The following is a 12,275-nucleotide window of genomic DNA, read 5'->3' on the forward strand; positions in this document are numbered from 1 at the left end:
TGCACATATAAAAGACCAGATCTCCAGCCAGCTAAAATATGACTTGCTTTAGTCCTGCTGCAGAATGATCCAGGTGGTGCTCACCTTTTCTGAAAAACTGTTATAGAAGTCTCCCAGAGCCACTAGCACCCGCCTCAGGAACTCTCAGTTTCTTGAAGGAGTTACCAGGAGAAGAAATGCCAGTTTCTCCAGATTGCTGATAACTGACCTGTGCTTAGGAAAATAACATTAAGGAAGAAGGTATCAGCGCTTGGAGGGGGTCAAATCTCAGACTTGCCTAGGCAAGTATAGATTGATCATCATTATCCTGACTTTTTTGAAGCAAAGTACCAATACTATTGGATAGAGAGAGGAAGAGAAATCTTTTCTGCTTGGCTGTTATTCCAAGGGAGAGAAAAGATTGGTAGAATGTCCCAAATGGAAGGTCTTAAAGAGCTCAGAGTCCTTTCCACAATTCTTATAGACAATTGAGTACCTTCTTGACTTAGTTGCTAATTACCTTTGATGCAACTTCTTGGAGTCATATTTACCAATCAGGAGTTTTTGTGTCATCCTAAGCATGTCCCCCAAGTGACTAACCAGAGAATGTGGGTCAACCCTGGGGAAGAGAACTCAATTGATCATTCTCTCTGATCAATCACCTGATACAGAGAAATAAAACATGATGTGGCGGTAGAATTCACAAGATTTAAATGATTAGATATGAAAGGTAAAGGCAGGAGAAAGGTCAAAGAAAACCACAAGGTTTTAAACGTGGATGAACAGGTGAAGGAAGGCCAAGGAGTGCCCCTGATAGAAAGAGAAAATCAGAAGGAGGAACAGTTTGAGTGGGAAAAATAACCAGCTTTGCTTTAGGCATATTGAGTTTGTAGTGCCAGTGAGACATGCAAGTGGAGATGCCCAACAGTCAGTTGTAATTATGAGTCTTTGACTCAAAAGGAAGATTGGACAGGCTTGGAAATCATTTCCAAAGAAGTGGCAGTTGAAGTTTTGGGAATAAATGAAGCTGTCAAAAGAGAGTGAAGGGAGAGAAGGGAAAAGGATCAAGGATTGCCTTTTGGGGATTCCAGAGATTAAGTGGTAAGGAAGAAAATGAGGAGACAATGCCTTTGCCTAGACTGAAAGTTTGTCTCTTCATCTTGCCTCATAGACTCTCTAGCTCCCTTCAAGGTTTAGGTCAGGTACAACCCCTCCAGCTAAGGGATTAATTGACTTGCCCAAGGTCACATAGCTAGTAAATGTTTGAGGTCAAATTTAAACTCAGGTCTTCCTGATTTTAGGTCCACCACTGTATCTACAGTACCATTTAGCTTTATCCATAGCATCAAAAATTTTCCCATCTGTTGTAACTGATGGTTCCAAGTAAAAGTTATTGTGGTGATGGCTCCAAGAGAAAGACATCCTAAGGCCTTTCTTCACTTGGAAGCCCTCAGCAGTTTAACCTCATTTGTCAGTGTTAGGCAGACCAGAAAGAATTAGAGTCAAAAAATCTGCTGTGTCTGGTTTCTGCCTTTTGAATATAATCCCGTGCCAGTTCCACAGCCAAACAAAAAGGCTCTTCTTTACCATGTAGTTAGTGAACCAGAACCAGTTACAGAATGTTTACACATGCTCCAAATTGAGGAACAAAAGACTTATACTATTCATTTTCATGTCATTCCATAAGCAGGCTTTCCAGCCTCTACTATATAGGGATTGCCCCCATTATATTAATAAATAAATTGGGGGATGTGGTAGGAGCAATATCTTGACCCATACCATCATTGCAAGTTAGGACAGTTTTTCCTTGAAAGGAAAGGGAATCAGTTACTAGATTTGATTGACTTGGGGACTAGAGGTTCAGAATGTTAACGTCACTTCCTTGTTACCTGAGTTTAAAACAACCATGAGCTCTAGGTGATCTCTGATGTTTGCATGGTGTACCACAATGGGTCTTTCCTCAGGAGAACCTAAGTCAACTTAGGGTGTCACTGCTGCATATTTTCATTGAATATCTTTTTCTTGCTATGGTTAAGTAAATCTTTTAATGTTTAAATGTCTCATTTCATTCCAGTAGGGAACTACCAGGAAACTGTCTTGAGTCAGACTCAAAATAAATAACTGCTCTCTCTTGTGGTTCCAGGTGAGTATTAGTCAGTTTTATATTTATTTTATCACTTAATCACTCTATTTCCTCAAACTATAGTGAACATGATCAGACCAAACTCATGCTGCTGGAATTGAGGCTTAGAGTGTGATTGAAGACTAATCAGCTTTCCCTTCATCTCAGTGTGGCAGTGGGGAGAGAGAGAGAACTGACTTTTCATGAAGACAATTAAATGGCATATTGGGTAGAGTTTTAGGTTTGGAATCCCAAAGACCTGAGTTCAAATCCAACCATACTGGCTGTGTACCCTTGCAAGACACTTAACCTTTCAGCCTCAGTTTTCTCATCTGTAAAGTGAGCAAAATAACCCACTTCTTTGCAGGGTTATTGTAAAAATCAAATAAGATAATTTTTGTAAAGTCCTAATAAGGTAATAGTCTAGTACATGATAGGCCCTTAATAAATGCTTGTTTCCTCCCCCATACAGAATTTTGGACAGTAGATTTTTTTGGTGGCCCTATGACAGTCTTTTCATATTCAGCTTGCAATTCACATATTTCTATTATTGTAACTTAAGATTTTATTATTTGCTTTAGCTTCTGCATCCCAGCATTGTCTCATATTGAACTTGGAATTGACTAAATAGTCTAGTCTTTTTCCCATGAATGACTATATAATTCTCTCTCCTTAAGCATAGTTGTTTTCAATTGAAATGCAAGATTTTACATTAATCTCTAAATTTCTTTTTTTGAATGTTATTTTATTCTTCCAATTACATGGGAAAATAGTTTTCAACATTTATCTTTTTTGAAAGTTCTTGAATTCTAGATTTTTCTCTCTCCTTCCCTTTTCTCCACCCTTCCCCAATACAATGAGTAATCTCATATAGGTTATACACATACAGTCTTGTTTCCATATTAGTCATGTTGTGAAAGAAGAATCAGAACTAAAGAGGGAAAAACCATGAAAAAAAACAAGTTTTAAAAAGTGAGAATAGTATGTTTTGATCTGCATTCAGATTCCCTAGTTTTTTCTCTGGATGTGGGTGGCATTTTCCATCACAAGTCTTTTAGAATTGTCCCTGATCATTGAACTGCTGGGATTTGACTGAGAGGAATAAAGGTTCAGAATGTTAATGTAACTTCCTGGTTACCTGACTGCAAAACTTAACTGAGAAGAGCTAAGTTCATCAGAGTTAATCATCACACAATGAACAATGTTCCCTGGTTTTACTAGCTTCACTCAGCATCAGTTCATGCAGTTCTTTCATTTAAAAAAACCCATAGTCCTAATCTTTTGCCATCTTTCTATGCCTAGTGCCCACTTCTCTTCTCTATACATGCCCAAACTTACCTTCTTACTGGCTTTCACTCATGGTACTCCAGTTTCCTTTTCCATATCTTTTCATTGTCTGAACATGTCTTCCTCACTTCTGCATTTCAGGATTCCCTACTTCCTTCAAGCTCAGCTCAAAGCTCTACCTTCCACAGGAAGCCTTTCTTCATCCTTCCAGTTCTAGTGATTTGCTCTCCACAAATACCTTGTACCTATTTGATATATAGCTATGTAATAGGGGGAACAACAGAGGCCCAGGCCTTCCAGTATGTACATCAACTCTGCCTGGTGCTAGCCCACAGAGATGCTTGGGGTGCATGCTTCTGGAAATGAGTGATGATGTGAAATGGAGGGCATGATCCTCCACTTCATAACAAAAATCTATGACAATCTGCTTGCTTACCGAGTGATGATAAAAGTTTCTTAATTTTCTATAGAATCAAACTTCATGGGGTGGGGAATCAGCATCTAGCTCTTTTCTGATGGTAATCAATGGGGAAAATTCAATTAACATCCCACTGGATAGAAAGACCTTGAGTCAGGTTGCTATGTAGTCTTTATCTTGGCACTATTGTTTTTCAATCTCTGTGTGTTTCTTTTCTTTTTCTGTTTTTCCTGGAAAATGAGTATAGCAGATAGAACAGAGTAGGCCATGACTTTTTGGACTCTGAAAGTTAGAAAGAGCTGCCAGAGATCCAGAAACTAGAATCCGTACCAGAATTTCCTGGTAGCTAAGCCTAGAGAAGATTCAGCTCAGTACACATGACATGATCATCCTGCCTGGTGTGACCCAGACCATCAGGGTATCAAACTGGAGCCCCGTGTCCTGAAAGCAAGGGAGTGATTCATCCACCAGCTAATGCAACATTCGTAGCTAGGTGGAGCAGTGGATAGATAGGACCTATGTTCAAATCTGGCTCCAAACACTTGATAACTGCTTAGCTGTGTGACCTTGGGCAAGTCACCTAACCCCATTGTCTTAAAAAAATAGATATTACAAAAACAAATGAAGGACAAACATCATGCTTTACTCAGAAACACACCAGAATAGGAGCATGAGCAGAACTAGCTAACTTTTCAGGGTTACTCTTCTCCAGCGATACATGAATGGATTTGAGTGAGGGGGTGCTGTATTAAGTCACCAGTCTCACTTTCTCCTCCATAGCTATCTAGGTCCAGTGGTCAGATAGGAAATCAGGATGACTGGAGTTGGCCTTGGATGTGAGGCAATCAGGGTTAAGTGACTTACCCAAGGTCACACAGCTAGTAAGTGTCAAGTGTCTGAGGTTGCTTTTGAACTAGGGTCCTCCTGACTCCAAGGCCAAAACTCTATCTACTGTGCCATCTAACTACCCCATGTACACATATACACATGTACACACATGCACATGCACATGCACACACATGTGCTATTGGAGTGTTCTGGAATCAGTTCAAAAATCACTCAATAAAGCCATTGTTAAATTTTTGTTGTGAATATTTACACCTTGGAAATAGGCAAAAGGAGGCATTTTTTATTGTTTTGTGTATAGCCTAGACTTAGGGGAAAGAGTTAATAATATAGATTTTCAAAATGTTCCAATATTTTCTTTTGGGGAATCCGTTATTATACTAGTATACCCCTGGAATGCTTATATTTGTATATCTTATCTCCCACAATAAATTATAAACAACTTGAAGGCAGGAACTGTTTTCAATTTTTCTTGTATGATTATAACTTAGCACATTAGATGATACTTAATGCTTATTGAGTCTGATTATTCAGATGATAAAAATAAAAGTAATAAATGACATTTATATAGTCCTGTGCGATGTATAGAAGCTTATAAAACACCTTATGTATACTATTCCAGATGAGCTAAAAGCTACAGGTATTATTATCTGCATTTTATAGATGAAGTACCTGAGGTTCAGAAAAGTCAAATGACATATTCAAAGTCACACTGTTAATAAATGCAAAGAGTGGCATTTGAACCACCAGTTTATCTGACCTGGCAATCTATTCATTGTGCCATAGTGTCCACTTTCCATAAGTTGAGAAGAGAGTTGGGATCAGAGATATCAGGGAATGTCTTCATTAAGGAGACTGTCCCAAATTTACCACTAACTTCATCAGGTGACCCTGAGGGTGAATCCCCTAACCATACTTTAGTCTGTCCCCCCTGAAAAAGGAAGAGGCCTATCTCTGTTTCTCCCCAGGGGGTATGTATGAAATATGTGGGCCCTCCGAGCACAAACTTGAGGTACTGCCAAACTTCACAGGAGATTCAGATGACTCAAGGGTTTTCAGAAAAGTGATACCTTCTCATTCCTCCTCCCTGTTCTCCAGGGATGCAGGGTCACATCTGTTTATGGCCAAAAACACAATGCTGTCTCTGAGGAGTTTGATGACACTAATGTAATCCCAAGAGACCTAATCTGGGCCATGTCAGGACTGGCTCTGTTGCCAGACAACCTGGTAACTTGGTGTGACTGGCATACTTAGCCCATAATTTATTTTCAATTGTCATTTGGGGCTCTTCCTTTTTTCCAATTGATATTTTATTTTATTGTTTCAGTTACTTGTTATGAAAGTTTTTCAACATTCATCCACATGCATATTTTTAAGTTACATAATTTCCTTCCACCTTCCCTCTCCCACCCCTCTTCCCTCGGCAGAGAATAGTCAGGTGAATATTATATATATATATATATATATATATATATATATATATATATATATATATATATATTTGTTTAATCTGTTTACAGATTAATTATTTTAGGTATGAAGAATTAGGATTAAGGGGAAAGAAAGAAAATCATGACATAGGAAAGAAATACACAAAAGAAAAATTTAAAAAGTGACTTATTCTGTAGGATTTTTGTTTTGTTTTGTTTTCCTTCCCCTGGATGTGGATAGTATTGTCCATAGCTAGTCTCCTAGGGTTGTCCTAGCTCTCTGAACTGCTGAAAGGAGCTGTATTCATCAAGGTTGATCAACTCACAATATAATTGTTAATGTGTACAATGTTGTCTTGGCTTTGCTCAGCATCAGTTCCTGTAATTCATTCCATGCTTCTCTAGAGTCTGACCATTCTTGGGTTCTTATAGAACAATAGTATTCTATAACATTCATATACCATAACTTGTTCAATCATTCTCCAATTGATGGGCATCCCCTAAATTTCCAATTTTTTGTCACTACAAAAAGAGCTGTTATTAATATTTTGGAACATGTAGGACTTTTCTCATTTTTTCATGATTTCTTCTGGATATAGGTCTAGTATTGGAATTGTTGGGTCAAAGAATATGATCAGTTTTATTGCTCTTTGGGCATAATTCCATATTGTTCTCCAGAATGGTTGAATCAATCCACAATTCCACCAACAGTGCAATAATGTCCCAATCTTCCCACAACCTCTCCAATATTGAATGTTTTCCCTTTTTGTCATCTTAGCCAATCTGAAAGGTGTTTTAATTTTCATTTCTCTAATCAGTAATGATTTGGAGCAAAATATACTTTTTTAAAAGTCAGGGGGATGTATACAATGACCTTTTGGATTGAATAGGTACAAGTAAGTCTGTGACATTGCAGTTCCCTTGGTACTTTAAAAGAAGTTTCATATATAGTTCGAGGAACTTCTGAAATAGAGGTACATTAATTCACAACATGTAATTGTGATGCTGGTCCTGGAAATTCTGGAAAATATTTAGAATTAGGATTTTTAAAAAAGCAACTGAAATGTCTATACCTGTAGCTAGTTATATACTTTCAAGGAGGTCAGACAGAAGGAAAAAAATTCATAAAGAGTGATATATTCATTGCAACTTTTTGTTTCAAGAACTGAAACAAAGGAGGCACTCATTAACTAAGGATGGAGATAGGTTTGGGGATAGGACCTGGACCTGTGTTTTCATTGATAATGAGAACTCCTAGAAGAGCTAAATAAATTCATCTAATAGATGAATAAATTTGACAAAAATAGAAAAATGACAGTTGCTGGAAGGGTCACAGCAAAACATGCCTATTAAGACATTATCGATGGAGCTCTAAATTGATCCAGTCATTCTGAAAAAGCAAAAAGTGCCCCCCTCCCATCATTTAACTGTGTGACTTTTTAATTTTTTTAAATTTTATTTATTTAAGGCAACAGATTAAGAGTGACTTGCCCAAGTTCACACAGCTAGGCAATTATTAATGTTTGAGGTTGTATTTGATTTCAGGTAGGTCTTCCTGACTCCAGGGCTAGTACCTTATCCATTGCACCACCTAGTTGCTCCTACCTGTGTAGCTTTCAATCCAACAGTACGCTACTAGACCTATACTCCAAGAGCAAAGATAAAAAAATGGATATACATACACACACACACACACACACACACACACACACACACATATATATATATATATTTAGGTTTTTGCAAAGCAAATGGGGTTAAGTGGCTTGCCCAAGGCCACACAACTAGGTAATTATTAAGTGTCTGAGACTGGATTTGAACCCAGGTACTCCTGACTCCAAGGCCGGTGCTTTATCCACTATGCCACCTAGCTGCCCCATGGATATATATTTCAACATCATTTGTTGAAGCTTCTTTTATGGTAGCAAAGAACCAGAAACTAAAGAATGGCTGACTAAATATAGCATATGAATGTAATGGAATGCTATTGTGCCATAAGAAACGATGACATGGATATTTTCAGAGAAGCCTGAGAAGATTTGGATAAACTAATAAAGAATGAAGTAAGAAGAACCAAGAGGGAAAAGTAACTTTGAAAAACTTGAAAACCCTGTTCAATCAATGCAATAAACTATGATTCTAGAGGACTGATAATAAAGCATGATAAACTCTTCATGACAGACAGTGATGGATTCAAGATGCAGAATCAAATATATATTTTCAGACAGCTAATATGAGAATTTGTTTTGCTTGACTGTGTGTATTTGTTTCAAGGACTTAAAAAAATTTTCCAATGGGAAGTGGGGTAAGTTAAGGATAAAGAGGGTAGATAGGAATAGGGGAGCAAGAAGAAAAGAAACAAGACAAGAGAGTCATTGAGGCATCTTTTTAAAATTTCAGAGAAGGCAACAGAAGGAAAGTCAGAAAGAAGCATGGCTAAGTAAGGTGGTTTTGGAAATTAGAATATGAACTTATCATGCACTTGAAAAGGAAAGAAAACTCTACATAAAAGAATCTGAAGTTTCATGTATAATCTTTTTTCTGTTATTGTATATATGGAAATGTTCATTTATTAGGTGTTAAGATGAAAATAAAAAATTCAAAATGCAGTGATAAAATATCACTTCATCATATGAAGCAATAAATATGAAGAATTCAGAAAAATATGGAAGTTACATGAATTGATGCATAAACAGAAAAATGATATACATAATGATTATGATAATGTTAAATAAAGGAACAAAAAATAATTATAATGGGTAAGCTTATCTTGTGAAAAAATTTGAGAAAATGCTCTTCCTATTTCTAACACGTGAAAGGTTAGATATGTGAAATATTTCAGATATTCTGAGATACCTCTGTATTTCCTCCTTTCTTATCTTCCTTCACAAACATTTCTGATTTCTATTGGATAAAGGACTTCCACAGATGTCTCTAGAGAGGATTGCTTGGAGGGTTGGTGGGATTCTGGAACTGTAGAGATGTTCTCGGCATATAGTCAGTCCTTTTATGAATGAATGAGATTATTCCAGTAGCTAAAGCTCAGCTGGTAAGCAATGGACCTTGAATGAAATCATGAATGAACCAGAGTAAAAAACACTTGACAGATTAGTCTTCAATTCTAGCAGTAGGTATTGTTATGAGGGATTTTTTTAGATGTGATCTCCAAGTTAGAATTTATAGAATGTCTCTAGATGGTGTGTGATCAAATAGAGAGTAGGAAGATTGGTTCCTTTCCAACATCCTTGTAATGGTCAATCCTGGGGCTTGTCTCCAAACAACCATATGCATCCTTATTCCTGCAACACTCCTCCCATCAGTGCCTTCCATCTGCTATGCCACCTCCCAGTCTTCACAATTCTATTCATCTCTTCAATGGAGTAAACCTAACCATACTTGGGGATACCTACCAATTACCATATAGCTCCCATTGGGAAAATTCAGCACTCCCCCAGCATATTGATTCTTGCTTTCCAGATCATCTTGTGACTGTTAGAGTAATCCTCAACTTTTGTGTATCATCAATCTCTTTGGCAGCCTGATAAAAGCTTAAAGACCACTTCTCAGAATAATGTTTTAAAATAATTGGAGGAAATGCTAAATTTTGATGGGAAGTTAGTGAAAAAATGTTTGTGTAACTCCCAGCTTAGTAAATTCCCCCATCTTAGAGGGAACTGACCAGTGAGTAGAAGAGCTGTGTCCTCCATTCATTAGAGTGAATCACACAGGATGAACAGGTATGATTGAATTATGATCTACATTTCAAACCTCTTTACATGATCTCTTCCAAAAAATTTACCCCTCTTCTGAACTTACTTCTTACTGTCAAGGGCTCTGGCATTCTTTCTATAACCAGGTTTGTAGCCTTGAATCTTGTGGACCCAACAAGAAATAGGTTTATAGATCTTGATATTTTCCCCTGTACATCTCTTACCTTCATCACCTTCTCACTTCTCAAACAGTTACCATGCTACTTGAGGCATTCATTGCCTCTTTTCCAGATTATGGCAATACTTTTCTCCATGATCTTCCTCAAATCTCTCCTTTCTCCAATTCAGCTTCCACATAGATACCAAAATAATTTTCCTAAAACTCATATCTGACCCTGCCATGCTCCTATTCACTAAATATCCGAGGATCTTTAAAACAACAAGAGCAACAATTGATATAATGCATTAGGACTCATCAGTGGTTATAAGTCTCTGGAAGAATAGTAGATGAGGGGGACACTATTGATGTGTATCATAAGAATGTGAAGACTTGCTCCAGTGGAATGAGTGGATGACAACAGTTTATTCCAGCAGTCACAAAGGCAACTGAAGCAGGCACTATGCAATATTTAAAGCTTCGTCAGACATCAAAGACACCAAGATCATCCACTGCATCAAAGACATCATTTTGTGCTACTATTGGTCTTCTCTGACTCTAGAAGAGTGAGGATGATGACTTCCTTCCTCACTTAAACTCTGCTTTACTTAAATCTAATGCATGAGCCAAGACATCACCTGTGATGTCATTAATCCTCTTCAAAAACAAAGGATGCACTACAATACATCAGGCACTGTGCTATACATTTTACAATTATTGACCTTTGCAGCAAACCTGGCTAGTAGATATTATTATATGACTTTGGGATCAAATATTATTTCATATTTTTTTTGCAAGGCAATGGGGTTAAGTGACTTGCCCAAGGTCACACAGCTAGGTAATTATTATGTGTCTGAGGCTGGATTTGAACTCAGGTATTCCAAGGCTAGTGCTCTATCCACTGTGCCACCTAGCTGCCCCTATTTCATGTTTTTAATATCAATTTGTATATATTATATATATATATAATTATAAAGTATAGCAATAATTATTTAATTTATAAATATGCAAACATATACATATTGAGAGAATGCTTAAATTTTTTTTTTTACTGATGGAGGCACATGATCAAAAAATGTTATAGACTTGCTCAAGATTTGAGGGCAAACAGAATGAATAGGTCAGAAAAGGCAAAGCTTCATGACTGCCATAGTTCTGTTATTTAAGAGGAGAGGTTACAGACTCCTTTTCTAGAGAAGAGGAAGGAAGTAAGAGTCTGATATGGTTTGGGCATGGGTTGACCTCAGAGGTGTTAGCATAATTAGGGATCCAGAGCATTTGAACTGTTGGGACAGGAAGAAAACAGTTGCTGCCAGTTTTCCTTACAAGGGCACTACCCTCTCTCTTTGTTTTGAGGTCACTTTTTTTAAAGATAGATTTTATTTTGAGTTTTACAAATTTACCCCATTCTTGCTTCCCTCCCCCCACCCCCCCACAGAAGGCAGTCTGTTAGTCTTTACATTGTTTCCATGGTATGCATTGATCTAAGTTGAATGTGATGAGAGAGAAATCATATCCTTAAGGAAGAAAAATAAAGTATAAGAGATAGTAAATTTACATAATAAGATAATGGTTTTTTTCCTAAACTGAAGGTAATAGTCTTTGGTCTTTATTCAGACTCCACAATTCTTTCTCTGAATACAGATGGTATTCTCCATCACAGATAGCCCCAAATCATCCCTGATTGTTGCACTGGTGGAATGAGCAAGTCCATTGAGGATGATGATCACCCCCATGTTGCTGTTAGGGTGCACAATGTGTTTCTGGTTCTGCTCATTTTGAGGTCACTTTCAAGGAGATCTTCAAAATCTTCAAAATCAAGGAGATCCAGAGCTGATAGACTGATGATGACTATGCTAGTTCTCATCATTTAGCTATTGCTTTAACAAGAAAGAGAGCAAGAGAGTCAGATGAGAGCACTTGGAGATAGAGTGAATCTAGGAGTGTGAAGTTCTTGTAGAATTTTCCCTCTTTATTGCTTGTGCTTCTGAAAGATCATGAGTAGGAGAGGTGACACAACCCTGGGGAAGAGTAAATGTACTGCTTTTTAAAATAGGGGGAGGGTTGGAGCGAATAGAGTCTGCAAACTATTAGAAAAATTCTAGAGCGTATTATTAAAGAAGTGACAAATGAGCATCTTGAAAAAGAAGCAGTGGTTATAAGTCTCTGGAAGAGTAGCAGATGAGGGGGACACTATTGATATAGTTTATTTGAACTTCAACAAAGTTTGACAAAATATCCCATATTATTCATGTGGAAAAGATGGAGGAGTTTGGATGAGTCCAACATACAGGGCATCCTTCAAGTCTATTAGGATTTATCACTG

The sequence above is a fragment of the Macrotis lagotis genome, chromosome 1 (assembly GCF_037893015.1).
Source record: "Macrotis lagotis isolate mMagLag1 chromosome 1, bilby.v1.9.chrom.fasta, whole genome shotgun sequence".
Taxonomy (NCBI): domain Eukaryota; kingdom Metazoa; phylum Chordata; class Mammalia; order Peramelemorphia; family Peramelidae; genus Macrotis; species Macrotis lagotis.